General features: G+C 40.2%; 1 long non-coding RNA gene across 2 annotated transcripts in view; it reads right to left on the bottom strand.

Annotated features, from left to right (window-relative positions):
* LOC128417157 (uncharacterized) overlaps nt 1-14,228 on the bottom strand; it is a 32,362-nt gene extending 18,134 nt beyond the window's left edge. Inside the window, exons 1-3 of one of the 2 annotated variants that reach the window (XR_008331388.1) lie at nt 14,086-14,228; nt 13,685-13,901; nt 9,247-9,307 (exon numbers count right to left, since the gene is read on the bottom strand). This is a non-coding gene — a long non-coding RNA (uncharacterized LOC128417157). Of the gene's footprint in view, nt 1-9,246; nt 9,308-13,684 lie in introns of both variants that reach the window. The other variant, XR_008331387.1, reaches the window with a different exon arrangement.
* Between the last annotated feature and the right edge of the window lie 604 nt (nt 14,229-14,832).

The raw sequence follows: 14,832 nt of genomic DNA, 5'->3' as shown, positions 1-14,832 counted from the left end.
ACGCCCCCCCCATCACCCTCGCAAGCTGGTGCCTCTGACCCTAACTGTTCCCCTAGGAAAAAAATTCACCGCACGCCACTGGTAGGTAGCAGCAGCAAAAGTAGGAAGAGCAGGGAGCAATGGCACCAATAATCAGAAAAATTCAAAAATGTCTTTTCCTAGTACATGGAAAATAGGGACCGCTTACTAGCGGGAAGGTAAACGGCGTTTCCGTGTGCGGCTCTGCCTCGCCAGGGTAGCTTCGTCACGCTGGCCACGTGACCCGGAAGTGTCTGCGGACAGTGCTGGCTCCCGGCCTCTAGAGTGAGATGAGCGCACAACCCTAGAGTCTGGCAAGACTGGCCCGTACGGGCAGGGGTACCTTTACCTTTACCTTAGTACATGGAAATTGTAAAGCTTAGGATACATTTAGCTTATCACACCAGAATAGAATCTTGATGTGTCTTCAAGGCTATAGTGCCCTAGAAGTGATGACAGTGGTTCGTGACAATGAAGAAACATTTTAGTAATTAAACTTGTATAAATTCCCACCATCTGTGCCTACCACAAAGGAGACAATGGCCTTTTTCTGTGCTGTTGAAAGTGCATAGTCTCACATACATACACACACACACACACACCATACACGATACGTTTCAGTATTCAAAACAATTCAAAAACCATGGCCCCAAAACCCAAGTTCTAAGTAGTGGATTCAATATAACAGACAATGCTTTCTGCTTTGCAGGAAATCTGCAGGAAACAATAACTATGTGCATGTTACACGAACAGCATCTAAAATGTAAAGTGCATTTAATTGTAGCATATACATGTTCCATAGGGTCACATTCAGATAGCAAGTATTCCATGCTGAAGAATGGATGAGCAATTTCCATTTCCCTCTAACTCTAAATATTTTGTATAACACTCAAAGATCATATTGACAGATACCGCGTTCGATTAATATGCTCCATTTTGCACCATTTACATTCCATGTTAATATACCCACATTTCTATAAAATGTATTTCAAGACCTGCTAAAAAGAGGGAAAATAGACACACTTTAAGCAGTTTACAAGAGACAGATCATTATCGCTTACAAAGGAATGGAAACAGAAAAGCTGTAAATAATAAGTTCTGAATAGGAATGACATAAACAGCCTAATCAATGTCTTCCAGAACTGGCAAGTGACACCGCTTTGTTTTTTGCAAATAAAAACCTTCTTAACATCACAATATAAACCATTATCTCTGCAGGCAAGGTATATTTAGAAATGTACAAAATGTACATTTCCTGCCAGCCACTAGATCAGTAGGTGGAGATCTAAAGTCATGCAAATCTTACAGTAAATGCAGGCAACCAATTTCTAATTATTCCATATCAGCAGATTTGCGAGGAATATAATTTATTAAAAAAAGAACAGTTTATGATCAGCAGACCTTAGTTACGACTGTTTAGGAATTCAGTGCATTTTGATCTAATCACAAAATCAAAATATTCATGAAACACAATGATATCTCCCCAAAGCAGCCGGGCAGCCATTAATTTTGAAATTCGGGTAATTTATTAACACTTATCTGTAGCTGTAAAAGCTTACCTCTGTGTTTGTAATACGGCTAAAAGTGAAAGCAGTTTTAAAACTGATTCCTAATGATTTATAATGGTTTGCTGTAATTTGAGCCAGAAATTCAATTAAAATGTATGTCTAGTTTTGTTTCAAGATCTTTAGTTAAAAATTCTATTAAAATTCTATTTCCTTCTTGCATTAAATGTATTTGTTATCTGCATATACAGGAAATATAAGAAAATTCTATCATTTATTCCCCAGAGACTCCCAACGCCTTTAAGACCATTCATTTTTATTTCATAACTCCCCTCTGGCACTGTTTGGGATTTGGATGCTGCTTAACAAGAATACCTAGGAGTTATGTTATTTTTTCCATAAAGAGGAAAAACAAAACACCAAAAATCTCCCCCCGCCAAGTGCTCAAGCATTACCCAAGGGGCATTTATCAGTTCATCAGACAAGGAAAAACAAATGAAGTTATCAAGCACTTTAATAGTCCTAATTATAATGTTTAGCATAGTGCCTCTCTACCTATAAGCTATAAATTCTTGCAGACTGTATTATATAACCTGACCATTAAAAAGCTATCTTCCAATAACTGCTTATCTTGTGATCCAGCTGCAAATTAAACCAAAACGGCTTCCTTTTTTATTTTCTAAAAGCAATGGAACTGATCTCAGGGGTCACTGAAGTTCTACAAAGGTAGGAGAAGTTTCACGTTATGTACTGCAGGAGTTACGTCTGACGGCACAAAAACTTTGAGAATGTACAAGTTGACAAGCTTTCTTTACCCTGTCCAATGGTATCTCAAGCAGCAAGTGATTCAAGGGAGGAAGTTCCTTACAAGGGCTATAAGAACATTAGGCATATTAAAACGACTGTGTTATTTAATTTGTAGCTTGTACTGGTTTTTATTGATGTTTGATATATTTTGCTTTTGTGGTTACTGCTGCTTTGGAGGAGGTGTGATTCATAAATACCCTGAATTAATAATAAAAAAAAGATCACTCTGCACTAGGACACCATACCACTAGATGTGAGCAGATGTGCAAGGCAAGGTGATCCTATGATCCTCCTGGAAGGATCCTGCAGCTTGCAGAAATATAGGCAAACCAATATCTTCCCCTCACTCAACAACTTGCTGATAATGTTGAAGGAATAATAAACACAGTAACAAAGGCAAGCATAGCAATGTTGTAGCTCCTCCATGATTTAATCCCACTACACAACTCCTTTTAGCACCCAAACGTTTAAAGCCTCAAACACCTTGTAGAAGCATTAAAGCTGAATGACTGCTAGCACTAATAGCTTGTGAACCCTGATTGGCCCAAATAAATGTATTATTTTACCCATCCTTCTTTAGTGCAGCGATAACCAATGTGGTGCCCTCCAGAAGTTGTTGGACTAGTTCCCATCATCATCATCACTAATGGCCATTCTCTTCTGTTTTAGCAGCAACAGCACTGGGTTGCAGGAATAGGCAAAGTATGCTGTAGCTCCAACCGCAGTAGATAGAGGTGCTGTAACTGGAACAACCAGGAGCCATGATTTATTGCTGTTCCTCCTTTACTTGCCCTCTTGACCCTTACCTATCTTGGCTGTTTTCATGGAAGTGGCTGGGGCAGTGGGTGGGTGGCCAGGTGGGTTGGTTAATGAATCTTTGAAGGAGTTTGTGGTACATTTGTTCCTGGGGGGGGGGGGAACCTTCCCTGCGGTACTTGGCAACTGTCTCCCAGTCACTAATACCCCATTTTGAGCCAAGAGGATATTGATGATTCAGCTGCAGGCGCTTTTGGAGGAAACCAACTGTCTGGACCTGTCCAGTTTTAGGTTCAGGCTTGGTTTTGGCATGGAATTGGCCTTGCTTGCTCTGATGGATGACCTTCCACAGGGGAGAGACAAGAAGAAGTGTGACCCTGTTTCTTCTTCTTCTAGATCTCTCAGCAGTTATTGACACCATTGGACAGTCTCTGTGAGTTGGGGGTTGGAGGTACAGTGGTGCCTCGCAAGACGAAATTAATCCGTTCCACGAGTCTCTTCGTCTTGCGGTTTTTTCATCTTGCGAAGCACGGCTATTAGCGGCTTAGCAGCTTTAAGAAAAAGGAAACAAACTCGCAAGAACTCGCAAGACATTTCGTCTTGCAAAGCAAGCCCATAGGGAAATTTGTCTTGCGGAACGACTCAAAAAACGGAAAACTCTTTCGTCTAGCGAGTTTTTCGTCTTGCGAGGCATTCGTCTTGCGGGGCACCACTGTACTATACTACAGTGGTTCTGCTCCTACTTGCATAGTCAATCTTAGAGAAGGCTATGTATTTACACCTTGCAAAGCAGTTGTGGGGTACCATAAGGCACTGTTTTATCTCCAGTGCTATTTAACATCTATATGAAGCTGTTGAGAGCAATCATCAGGAGAATTGGGGCACAGTATCATCAGTATGCTGGTGACATCTAACTTTGTTTCTCTGTTTAATCTGAGCCAGGAGAGGCTATGCACAAGCGGAACCAGTGCTTGGATGCTGTGGTGGACTGAATGAGTGCCAACAAATTGAAGCTGAATCCCATTAAGAGATTGTATGTGAGTGGTTCCAAGGTTCTGGCCTTGCCATGGCCTGATAATTACTGGCACACAGAGGCCAAGTTTTTTATACTGGTAGCACCACTGTTCTAGAACACACTCCCTGCTGAAATGCATGAGACCCCATGTGTATTGGCATTCTACTGGCTTTTGAAGACACACCCGCAAAATTGCTGCCCTCCAGATGTTTTGGACAGCCAGACTATGTTGGCTGGGGCTAATGGGAGCTGTACTTCAGAAACATCTGGAGGGGCCCAAATTGATTGGTGAAGGCTCTGAGCTAGACATATTGGGGCCTCACATTGCCCTGTGTAGAATGACACGGTGTCCTACAATACACAAAGATCCTTCAGCTGCCCAAGGGTTCTGTAAAACATAGTTTGAAAACCATTGTTGAAACCTTCTGTATGCCACGTTTATCCATTCAGTATCATTCGGCTAGCACTGAATTTGTAAGTTTGTTAGGTGGATGCCCTGGATAGCCTTGAAAATGAATATATATTCTTCTGACTTAACTCCTTAGATTCTATATTTCATTGGTAGATAATACCTAGTCTATACTATATGGCAGATGGTCTTGATTTTATTACTGGTGGGCCATAAGCCTAGCCTCATATTTTTGTCAGGTTAAAAGAATATATTCAACCACTTGCATTTCATAGCTATTTCTCCCCAAACGAAAAATATTGTCCCGCTAGAAAATATCTATTCATTCACCATAAGTCATTCCTTGCAAAATAAATAATTCTTTTCGTAATAATTTTTGAAGTGTTACAAGCATCTTATATCAGTCTTTGAAAAGTTATGAAGGAATTTCAAACCATGAAGGTCTTTTGCTTCTGTCATCATGATAAATGGGGTTTACACAGAGTGCAAATCAACTCTTAATGTGAAACTGAAATCCTGTGATGGATTGGCAATAGGAAACTCATATGTATATACTGACTTGGACAGAGATTTTTAAAAAGCACCTATTAGCTAAAGCCCTTAATGTTGCAGTGGTAGGCTTTCTTTCCAATAGGTACAATGTTATAGAATTAATCCAGTAGTGTTGACTTTCCTAATGTTATTTCAATGTGCTGTGTGAACCCTAATTATTAGCTCTTTTCCTTCCACATCGTAATGTCCTTACCACAGCTAGCATGTTGCTTCTTGAACTGAGAATTAAAATATTTAGAAACAGACATTATTCTGAATTGCTGTTACATAAATAGGTGCTACTAAATTATCTAAAGCATTTAATTCCATGTGCATAAGATTTACAATTATTTTTTAACACAACTCCTTGGGATGGTTTTTGTTGGGGTGTTACTGGCACTCATATTGTGCTTTTGATCTCAGACCCTTCAGAGCAGATTTGAGGTGATTACTGTGGGCTGTAGGGCAGAAGAAAGGAAGGAGAAGTCTTGTTTTGTGAGGGAAGTTTGCTCCATTTGTTGACAGACACAATTGGATGTTACATAGTATTTATCACTGAATATATTTTAATCAGTTTGTGTGTTTCTTTTAAAAAGGTGCTCGTACTCACTATGAAGTTGTTACAGTAGGTACCACACTTTTAACATTCGGGGGGAAATTGTTACGGTATTGTGTACACCCAGAAAAAAAGCACTGGTTTTAATGTTTGTATCTGTCTCTCTTTAATATTCTACTTGAATGCAGGATCTTCTCCTATCTCCAACCATATTGGGGTTTCTGAAAGAGTATTCCAGTGAAACCCTGCATTACAGGTATCTGCACATAGTTGCAAATTTGGATGTTTATGCACAAGGCATTTGATCTGGGCCTTCTTCAGATCCAACTAAGGAGATGAAGAAAGGTTGACAGGGATGAAGGGAGTTCTCTTCCTTTTCTGCTAGTCTTCAAATTGTCGTGTGTGCATCTAGTTGACATTAATAAATCATGGTTGGGAAGCCTCAGTCCCAGGACTCTCTGGACCCCTCTATCCATCCCGGGCCACACACCCTTTGCTGGCTGTGCTCTGCACCCTTCTGGGGTGCTTTCCCCTGACTGGAATGTGTCTGTGAACTGTGATGATCCCTCTTGTTTACCTAGATCAGGCATAGGCAAACTCGGCCCTCCAGATGTTTTGGGACTACAACTCCCATCATCTCTGACCACTGGTCCCGTTAGCTAGGAATGATGGGAGTTGTAGTCCCAAAACATCTGGAGGGCCGAGTTTGCCTATGCCTTACCTAGATAGAGGGTGGAGAGATGAGGGTGGGTGTAAAAATATCTGTCTTTTGCATGGCTGGAATGTAACTTACTGTACAAAGATAAGAGTCACATTCATTGCTCCGCCCACTTTTGCCTCTAGCCACACCCATCATTGGCATGTGACCCCTGAAAGGTTGCCCATAAAGGACTGGCCCTCAAAATGAAAAGTGTATTCAGCCACCACAGTAAATCAATACTACATATAAGATGCTTTTAAAATTTTGCATTTCATATTCTTTTGGTGTAGTTACACACCACTCATTTATAGCAACAAAAAAAGTTTAGTGGCTAGAAGTAAATTATGCAAACCCCATACCCCAAGTCTATTTTGTTAGCAAAGCCTAGTAAAATGCTGGTTAAGCCTAGTTAAGTCACAGCCTATTCTATGAATGGAATTTCCCCAATAACTGCATTAGGAATACAAACTAGGATATTGAACTGCTGAAAGGATTTAAGAGAATACGACTCAAAAAGATCACCTATAAATTTAACACCACTTACTTATTGAAAACTAAATTGCCATCAGTGGGACTGCATAGCAAGTTTAGTGTGTTTAATTACATGAGTAGAAACTGCACCCATTCAGGATATGGCAGTAATTCTAGGTACTTAGAAGATAGCTCTACTGAAACAGGGGTGGGGTGGGGTGTTCAGTTACATGTAGATTTGCTCAGATTTGCTCAGTATTGATGGCTTTGATCAGTATATTCATAGGGGAAAGTTGTTGCAGTGTTTTCTGTTAGATGTTTGCTAAACGGCATGGATTTGATCCAGCAATGCAGTTTCATGCATATAAACCAACATTTTCCATTTTTAGCAGCAGGATGAGAAAATAATCCATGCGTCTATGGAAATCCATCTGCCATAGACAGCAATGGGAGGCTTGTAGTTTGCAGATTCTGTTCCTGGAGGGTGCCCCAAAACTCTGCTCAAAGAGTAGAGAATTCCAAGGGGCCATCTGAGCACCTCTTCTGAATTTTCAAATATTGCCTATGTGCTAAAATATTTTCATCAAGGTTATAGTTTCACAAATTACGAAAAATGTCTGATGTGCTTTTGAGCATAAATGTATATATGGGCTTTTCCGCTACTGCACCCTGAAGGCAGTCTGGTTAACTTAGCTACTCCTTGAATTACAACTACACATTTATCCATAGACAAGGTTGTTCAGTAATTTCTTTTTAAAATTCTGTTATTTAATATTAGAAAACGGTGTGATTGAATGAATGTGTTGCGCTTCAGTGGCTTACATCTCTCAGTGTGAATGCACCACTGCATCTAACAATCCAGAGCATGCTTTTATGAGCTGGAACTTCTGAAGATTCAATTTCTGTAATAGTATCTCATCACATGTGTTCTGCGAGCTTCTTTACACTTGGGCAGAAGAATGCAGGATTTGGGCACTCAGGTTCCTTCAAACACAGCAGCTGCCCAACACTTGTTGACAATAATCTATGTCACATTTATCACTATGTCAAGTAATATCACAAAATTTCCTAAATAGCCAAAGTAGGTAATATTTCTCAGTGGTTTTATATCAGGGAAGAAGAAGAAGAAGAGTTTGGATTTGATATCCCGCTTTATCACTACCCTAGGGAGTCTCAAAGCGGCTAACATTCTCCTTTCCCTTCCTCCCCCACAACAAACACTCTGTGAGGTGAGTGGGGCTGAGAGACTTCAAAGAAGTGTGACTGGCCCAAGGTCACCCAGCAGCTGCATGTGGAGGAGCAGAGACGCGAACCCGGTTCCCCAGATTACGAGTCTATCGCTCTTAACCACTACACCACACTGGCTCTCAGGTAAGCCTGTGACCATCCTGTTGTTTTTTGGACTCCAACTGCCATCATGCCTAGCCATCACGGCCAACCATCAGGGATAATGGGAGTTGTAGTCCAACAACATCTGTAGCAACACAGGTTTCTCACCCCTATTTTATAATTAAGACATTATTATGACACCCATTTCCAAAATACCTGCATGCCCTACTCTGAGTTCTGTGCTGCTCTCAGTCATCCCATTGCTGTAATTGGAGAGAGTGAAGAAGTGGCACTATTAGCCAGTTCTGTCTCACCCCGACCTTAGTGACTAAGTTTGACATTAAAAGCATGACAGCTGTGTACAGAACTAAGTGCTGTAGACATCTTAATAGCTTCCTCTGCCCCCCAAGCCACGGCCTTGGTTTAAATGGTTAAATGTATGGCACCACTCATAACCTGACGGCTTTCAGCTTTCACTTTGTATAAAATGAAATGCTAAATTACAGCTCAGTTTAATGTTACTAATTTAGTATTCTTAACAAAAGAGGTAAAAGATCAAAGCAGTGCCAGGAAAGATCACAAACATGCTGATACTGAGGAAGAGTGGGTTGATACTGAGGAAGAGTGGGTTGATATGTTGCATAAAGTACCCAAATAGATCTATGACATAGGCAAACCATGAACAAAGTTTCCTTTCTCTATTATATAATATTTTGATTTTAAATCCTCTCTGGTGCTTCATTTTATTTTTGCCTTATTTTTATATTATTACATTTTGCTTATATACTTTGCATATAAATGAGGCAAAACTACTACTATCCCATTCATCCAAAAATACTGTAAATCAAACGCCTGCATTTGCTTCTGGTAGTATCTGGCTTGAGTTATTCCCAGTGACTTTCCCTGCCTCTGATGAACTGAGAATATTTGGTTCAAAGGACTGGATTGTTACTTCTGGGAACTGGCTGAGATAGGAGGTACAGCTGAGGGGAAATAGCGCTGTTAGGAGATAGGACACAGAATCAAGGGTAGGAAACCTTTTTAATTCCAAGGGCCGCATTCCCTCATGGGTAGTCTTCCAGGGGCCACAAACCATTGGTGGGCAGGGCCAGAGGCAAAAGGAGGCAGAACGGTAGGTGGGACTCTTACCTTTCTACAATAGGTTACATTCAGTCCTGAGGCTGGTTTCTGAGGTTGAGGTTCCTCACCCCTGCAATAGATAATAGATGCAATAAATTTCTACTCATGCAGATGAGTCTCATAATGATACCTAAATCCTTTCTGAGGGAGATTGTTCACCAGCATCCATTATAGCTGCTTTTGCCCCTGGCCGTCAAAATGATTCTGGAGGAATCTGTTTATTTGCTCTTATTTTAACAGACGCATATTACAGAGCTGGATTAATAAACCCACTAAAACCACAATATTTGAAGCACATTTTAAAAAAACTCACACACAGTGTGAAAACTTTTGCTTGGGAGCTGAGGTCAGTGGCTCCAAAGGTCTGAAATTAACAGATCTTCAATGTGCAAATGTTTTGGTTTTCTTGTTGTTTAGTCATTTAGTCGTGTCCGACTCTTCATGACCCCATGGACCAGAGCACACCAGGCACTCCTGTCTTCCACTGCCTCCCGCAGTTTGGTCAAACTCATGTTGGTAGCTTCAAGAACACTATCCAACCATCTCGTTATCTGTCGTTCCCTTCTCCTTGTGCCCTCCATCTTTCCCAACATCAGGGTCTTTTCCAGGGAGTCTTCTCTTCTCATGAAGTGACCAAAGTATTAGAGTCTCAGCTTCAGGATCTGTCCTTCCAGTGAGCACTCAGGGCTGATTCCTTCAGAATGGATAGGTTTGATCTTCTTGCAGTCCATGGGACTCTCAAGAGTCTCCTCTGCACCATAATTCAAAAGCATCAATTCTTCGGAGATCAGCCTTCTTTATGGTCCAGCTCTCACTTCCATACATCACTACTGGGAAAACCATAGCTTTAACTATACGGACCTTTGTCCGTATAGTTGGTTTGACCATTGGTTTTCTTAGAACATACCATATCTTAGAGTATGATATATCATGCTTAGTCTGTGCTCTGTGCAAGATGCAGGAATAGACAGATGAAGAAGGAAAGAACATGTGGTGTTTGTTGGTGTTCTGGTGTAGGTTTTTATAGAGAATTCCTAGAGAGTGTAGCTGTTCCATATATGCTTGTTTCTTGCCATATTAACAACAGCTTTGTATTCTTTTTCTTCTCTGCTCTTGGTAAACTTTTGTTGGTGCTCAGAAATTTGAAATCTTTTTCTAGCTCTGGAAAAGCCAAGCTAGTAACTGAATCTGGTAGCTCTTTAATTTAGAGAAAGTAAAAGGGGAGCATGGAAAAAGAAAAATATTGGGTCTCACAAAAGGGTTAAGAAAGCAATAAAACTTTTCTGGTGTATAAGAGAGGATGAGAGAAAAAGAGAAGAAGACTTTTCCAGGAAATCATATGATACGCCTGCAATTAAGTCAAATAGGTTAAAGGCTTGTTATGCTAGGATTAACACATGATAAATACATCCACTGAATTACACGAAGATCTATGGGATGATTACGTATAAAAATTCCATGTAATGAGATGTATTTATCATCAAAAGGTCTGTGGCCTTTAATAAAATGTTACAATAATTATCGCACAAACGTGAAAAGTCAATAGAGGTACAGATGCCTTGTCTTTATTCCTTCATTGTGATTGGATTAATTTCAATGCCTCCAAGCCCTACTGACATTTAGCCTTCAAGAAGGAGGACTGGTGCTAAGGTTGAAACCTCTCAGCACGCCCTCTTGACTCGTCTTTTTTCTTTTGGATACAAGTCCCGCTCGTGACCCCTGGAGTCTGTGTAATCTCGCTTGACAACACATGTATAAATTTGTGCAATGATTCGTGCATACGTATTCCATCGGCAATAGGTAATATTTATTATCTAGTTTGTTTTTTAGGAATCAACCAAATGCACACCCAGGCACCATATGCGTAACAACAATTACAACCAAATATTAAAATGAAAACCCCTGACCAAGTTTCATGAGGTTTATAGGTGGATGTTGGAGGCACATTTCCAGTCAGGGAGTTACTGAAGCTGATGTCCATCATACTGTGTCTCACTTATTGCAACAGCAGTTAAGTTTCCATTGGAATCCACAAACTGTATGGAAAATAGTGCCCCTCCTAAGCTTCCTGAGGTGCTGTCAGCTAATTTGAAAGTGATTTGGGTTCTAGACAACCAGCTGTTGAGTAGGATGCATCACCACTTTTTAAGATGCTGAAGCCTGGAGTGCTCACTCCATTTCATGCCCTCTATGTGTGGTATCACGTCAAGCCAACCTGTAATTGGTCACCGATGCTTTCAAACTGTGTGCCATTTTATTTAATCCCTGAACCAATCTTAGTAACCCTCACTGAAAATTTAGTATTTAAAAAAATGAATCATGCAGTACCAAACTGCAGGGTTTATAGGACAGGTTTCACTGGATCCACCCAATCTGACATCCGATACACTGCTCTGATACCAGAAAGGGAAATCTGATGGTGGAGCTTTCCTGACAACTGCTATTGGCTCCTCCTAAATTCTGGTCCAACTGACACTGGAGCTAAAAAGCAGACACATTAGGGACACTCCAAGCAACAGCGTAGATTTACAGGATGCAAAGCTGCCCTGGGCCCTGGCAGTCCCCCACCCAAATTGGTGGGAAGTTTAGTAGAGTGGTACCTCGGTTTAAGAACAGTCCGGTTTAAGAACGATTTGGTTTATGAACTCCGCAAAATCAGAAATAGTGTCCTGGTTTGAGAACTTTACCTTGGTGTAAGAACAGAATCTGAACAGTGGAAGGGCACCGGTGGCAGGAGGCCTCATTAGGGAAAGCATGCCTTGGTTTAAGAATGGTTTTGGTTTAAGAATGGACTTCCGGGATGGATTAAGTTCGTAAACCGAGGTACCACTGTACTGGGCATGACTAAATCTCCTCCACTCGTTTCCCTGTCATTGCTTCCAGCTTTGAAAGGGGTGAGAGAGGATTTGCATAGCGGCTTTGCATTACATAGAACCATGCTATATGTCAGGAGTACATATTTTTGAGAAAGGATGTGCTGTGCGCTATAAGAAATAAGAATGCCATTTTAGTATCACTACTACCACCTGTGACCTTAGCTGCCGTGATTAAACATTGCATGTACATATACGTTGGTGTCAGGCTTTCTTCTGAATCCTGTACTCCTCCTGTTCGATGACATCTGCAGTGATGACATGTGGTAAGTAGAAGAAATTAGACTGTGACACATAATAGAGAGAAGAGAGATCAGAACCCCCAGCAGAAAATTTTGGGCAGGGCATATGCGTGCACACGGGTGTGCGATCTTGATTCCTGCAAAGCTGCAGAACAAGGAGGTCTTTGTGCCGTTAGATGTGACATCATGGTGTAATAAAAAGATAAGAATGCCACATATACTTACACAAGAATATTGTTGACCTCAAGGTCTCTTTGACAATATTTGACCTCAGTCAAATAATAATAGGGTGTTTGACTAATCAAGGGATTTGTAACCTACCCTTAATATGCTTCCTTTGCTTTGTGACCTTGATTTTAGTGTACATGCAACTATTAATATGTTGACTTTGCTCTGTGATTGATACATTAGCATATTATGGAAGGATGTATGTTAATTATTTTCCAATATTTATTTTCCAATGATTATGTTTCTTTTTCAAAATGATGATAATAAATAAATTTAAAGAATGGAAAAACTTTTTAAGAAAATCTTTTTTTACTTAATTGTTTCAGATAAGTTGCTTTTTTATTCACAAAATTGATTTTAAGTTTTCCCTGTCTCCTAGGATGCCAAACCATTAAAAATATTGTCCTTGTCCATAAATGGCAAAAGAAGTTTTGCTACAACCCCTTGTTTGGAAGTATAAAAGTCTACAGTGCGCTACACATAAAGGCAGCTGCCTGTTTTGGAATTTACAAATAGGCTAATTTTTATCAAAGGTTTTCCTTTCATGTCCTTTGACTACTAAGCTATAAGAGTTAACCAAAAGATAACTAAGCATTAACCCGTACTGCAGTTTTTATCTCCTTTGGCAATCCCCCTGGGTCTTCAGCTAAGTACATTAAATGGAGCATAAATCTTTCAGTTGTTTTCATTAAGTCACATATTTAGAATACATAGCCCAGTTTATTTGATCAATTGTAAAATATTAGCTGCCGCACTGAAGATTTGTGACATGGTTTGTAACAAGTGAACAAACGTTTCTGGAGCAGGCTGAAGGGGGGAAAAAGTGCTGGGCTGCATGGATAAACTAACAACAATTAAAGTTTGGTGCATTAATGTGCTCCCCCCTTCAATATTCTTGAAATATATACTCAAGGCCAATAAAAAGCTCAGGCAACTTTGAAGATAATTCTAATATCAGCTTAATATTCTTTTCCATTTGTACTTCTCACTTTACCAATCCTGTGTTCCTTTTCAGGCCAGGCCTAAAACCCAAAGCGTATTGAAATTCTAAGAAAGACTAGGAATGTTTATTTCATCATAAATAATGTGATTTATTATTCTTACCTTCTCTGTCCACATCACAGCAATCCTGGAAGAGACCTTATCTGACCTGCTGTAAAGGAAACCCGCATTTCCCAGGTCCAGACTAAGCAGGTTTGCAAACTGATTTCCAACACAACCAAAATGGCTTCCTATAAAACCCATTGCTGTTGCACCATAACGCAAATGTGACTTCCAGAGAGCAACAGCTGAAACTACACTACTGTTGAATATGTCTGTCCTGAAATTAAAACACAAATATATTTCTTTAGTGCCAGTGCACTGCCCAAGTGTTATTCCAGAGTGCATAAAATGCATTTTGAGGGAAAGTGTTGCCTTCAATGGAATGCTCTTATTTCCTTATCTATATCTTATCTTTCCCCCATTTCTTTTAAAAAACTACCATCTTTAGTCTATTTACATACATTTAAGTAGTTTAGGCATAGTCTGATTCTTTCTATTTTTCTTTTCTGGTGCGTCATTCATACTTCTGCTTGTCCCGTGCTTTTTACGCATGGGTCAGAGCAATTTTGCCTACTGCTTTCCCCTTGAAAACCTGCTTTTTAAAGTGCTAAATCAGAGCAAATGTGTATCTGGAGAAAACTCAAGTGATGTTTGCTCTCATTCAGTGGTAAAGAAAAAGTTTTCCCTTCACCATAGTTACAATATAGGCTTTGTTAAATCATTATGTTTTAACATATGTACAAAACAGGTACAAAAATTAATAGCGTGAAGTGCAGTTCCAGCACCTCTCAGGTGGGTGTTATTGCCATTATGAATTCTGGCACCTCTTTTTAAAAGAAAAAAAGCACTTGTTGAGGTGTAATGTATATGTTGCCAACTATATACAGTGGTACCTCAGGTTAAGAAGTTAATTTGTTCTGGAGGTCCGTTCTTAACCTGAAACTGTTCTTAACCTGAGGTACCACTTTAGCTAATGGGGCCTCCCGCTGCCGCCGCATGATTTCTGTTCGCATTCTGAGGTAAAGTTCTTAACCTGAGGTACTATTTCTGGGTTAGCGGAGTATGTAACCTGAAGCGTCTGTACCCTGAAGCATCTGTAACCCTAGGTACCACTGTATCTGGCACATGGCTCCTTTAAGAGAGACCTGAAGAGGGCCCTTAACAAAGATGGGGGTGGGAGAGAGAGAGAGAAGTGATTCCTATACAGT

Source organism: Podarcis raffonei, chromosome 7 (genome assembly GCF_027172205.1).
Source record: "Podarcis raffonei isolate rPodRaf1 chromosome 7, rPodRaf1.pri, whole genome shotgun sequence".
Classification (NCBI taxonomy): domain Eukaryota; kingdom Metazoa; phylum Chordata; class Lepidosauria; order Squamata; family Lacertidae; genus Podarcis; species Podarcis raffonei.
The sequence above is the reverse complement of the archived record's forward strand: the minus strand, read 5'-3'. Positions and strand labels throughout refer to the sequence as shown.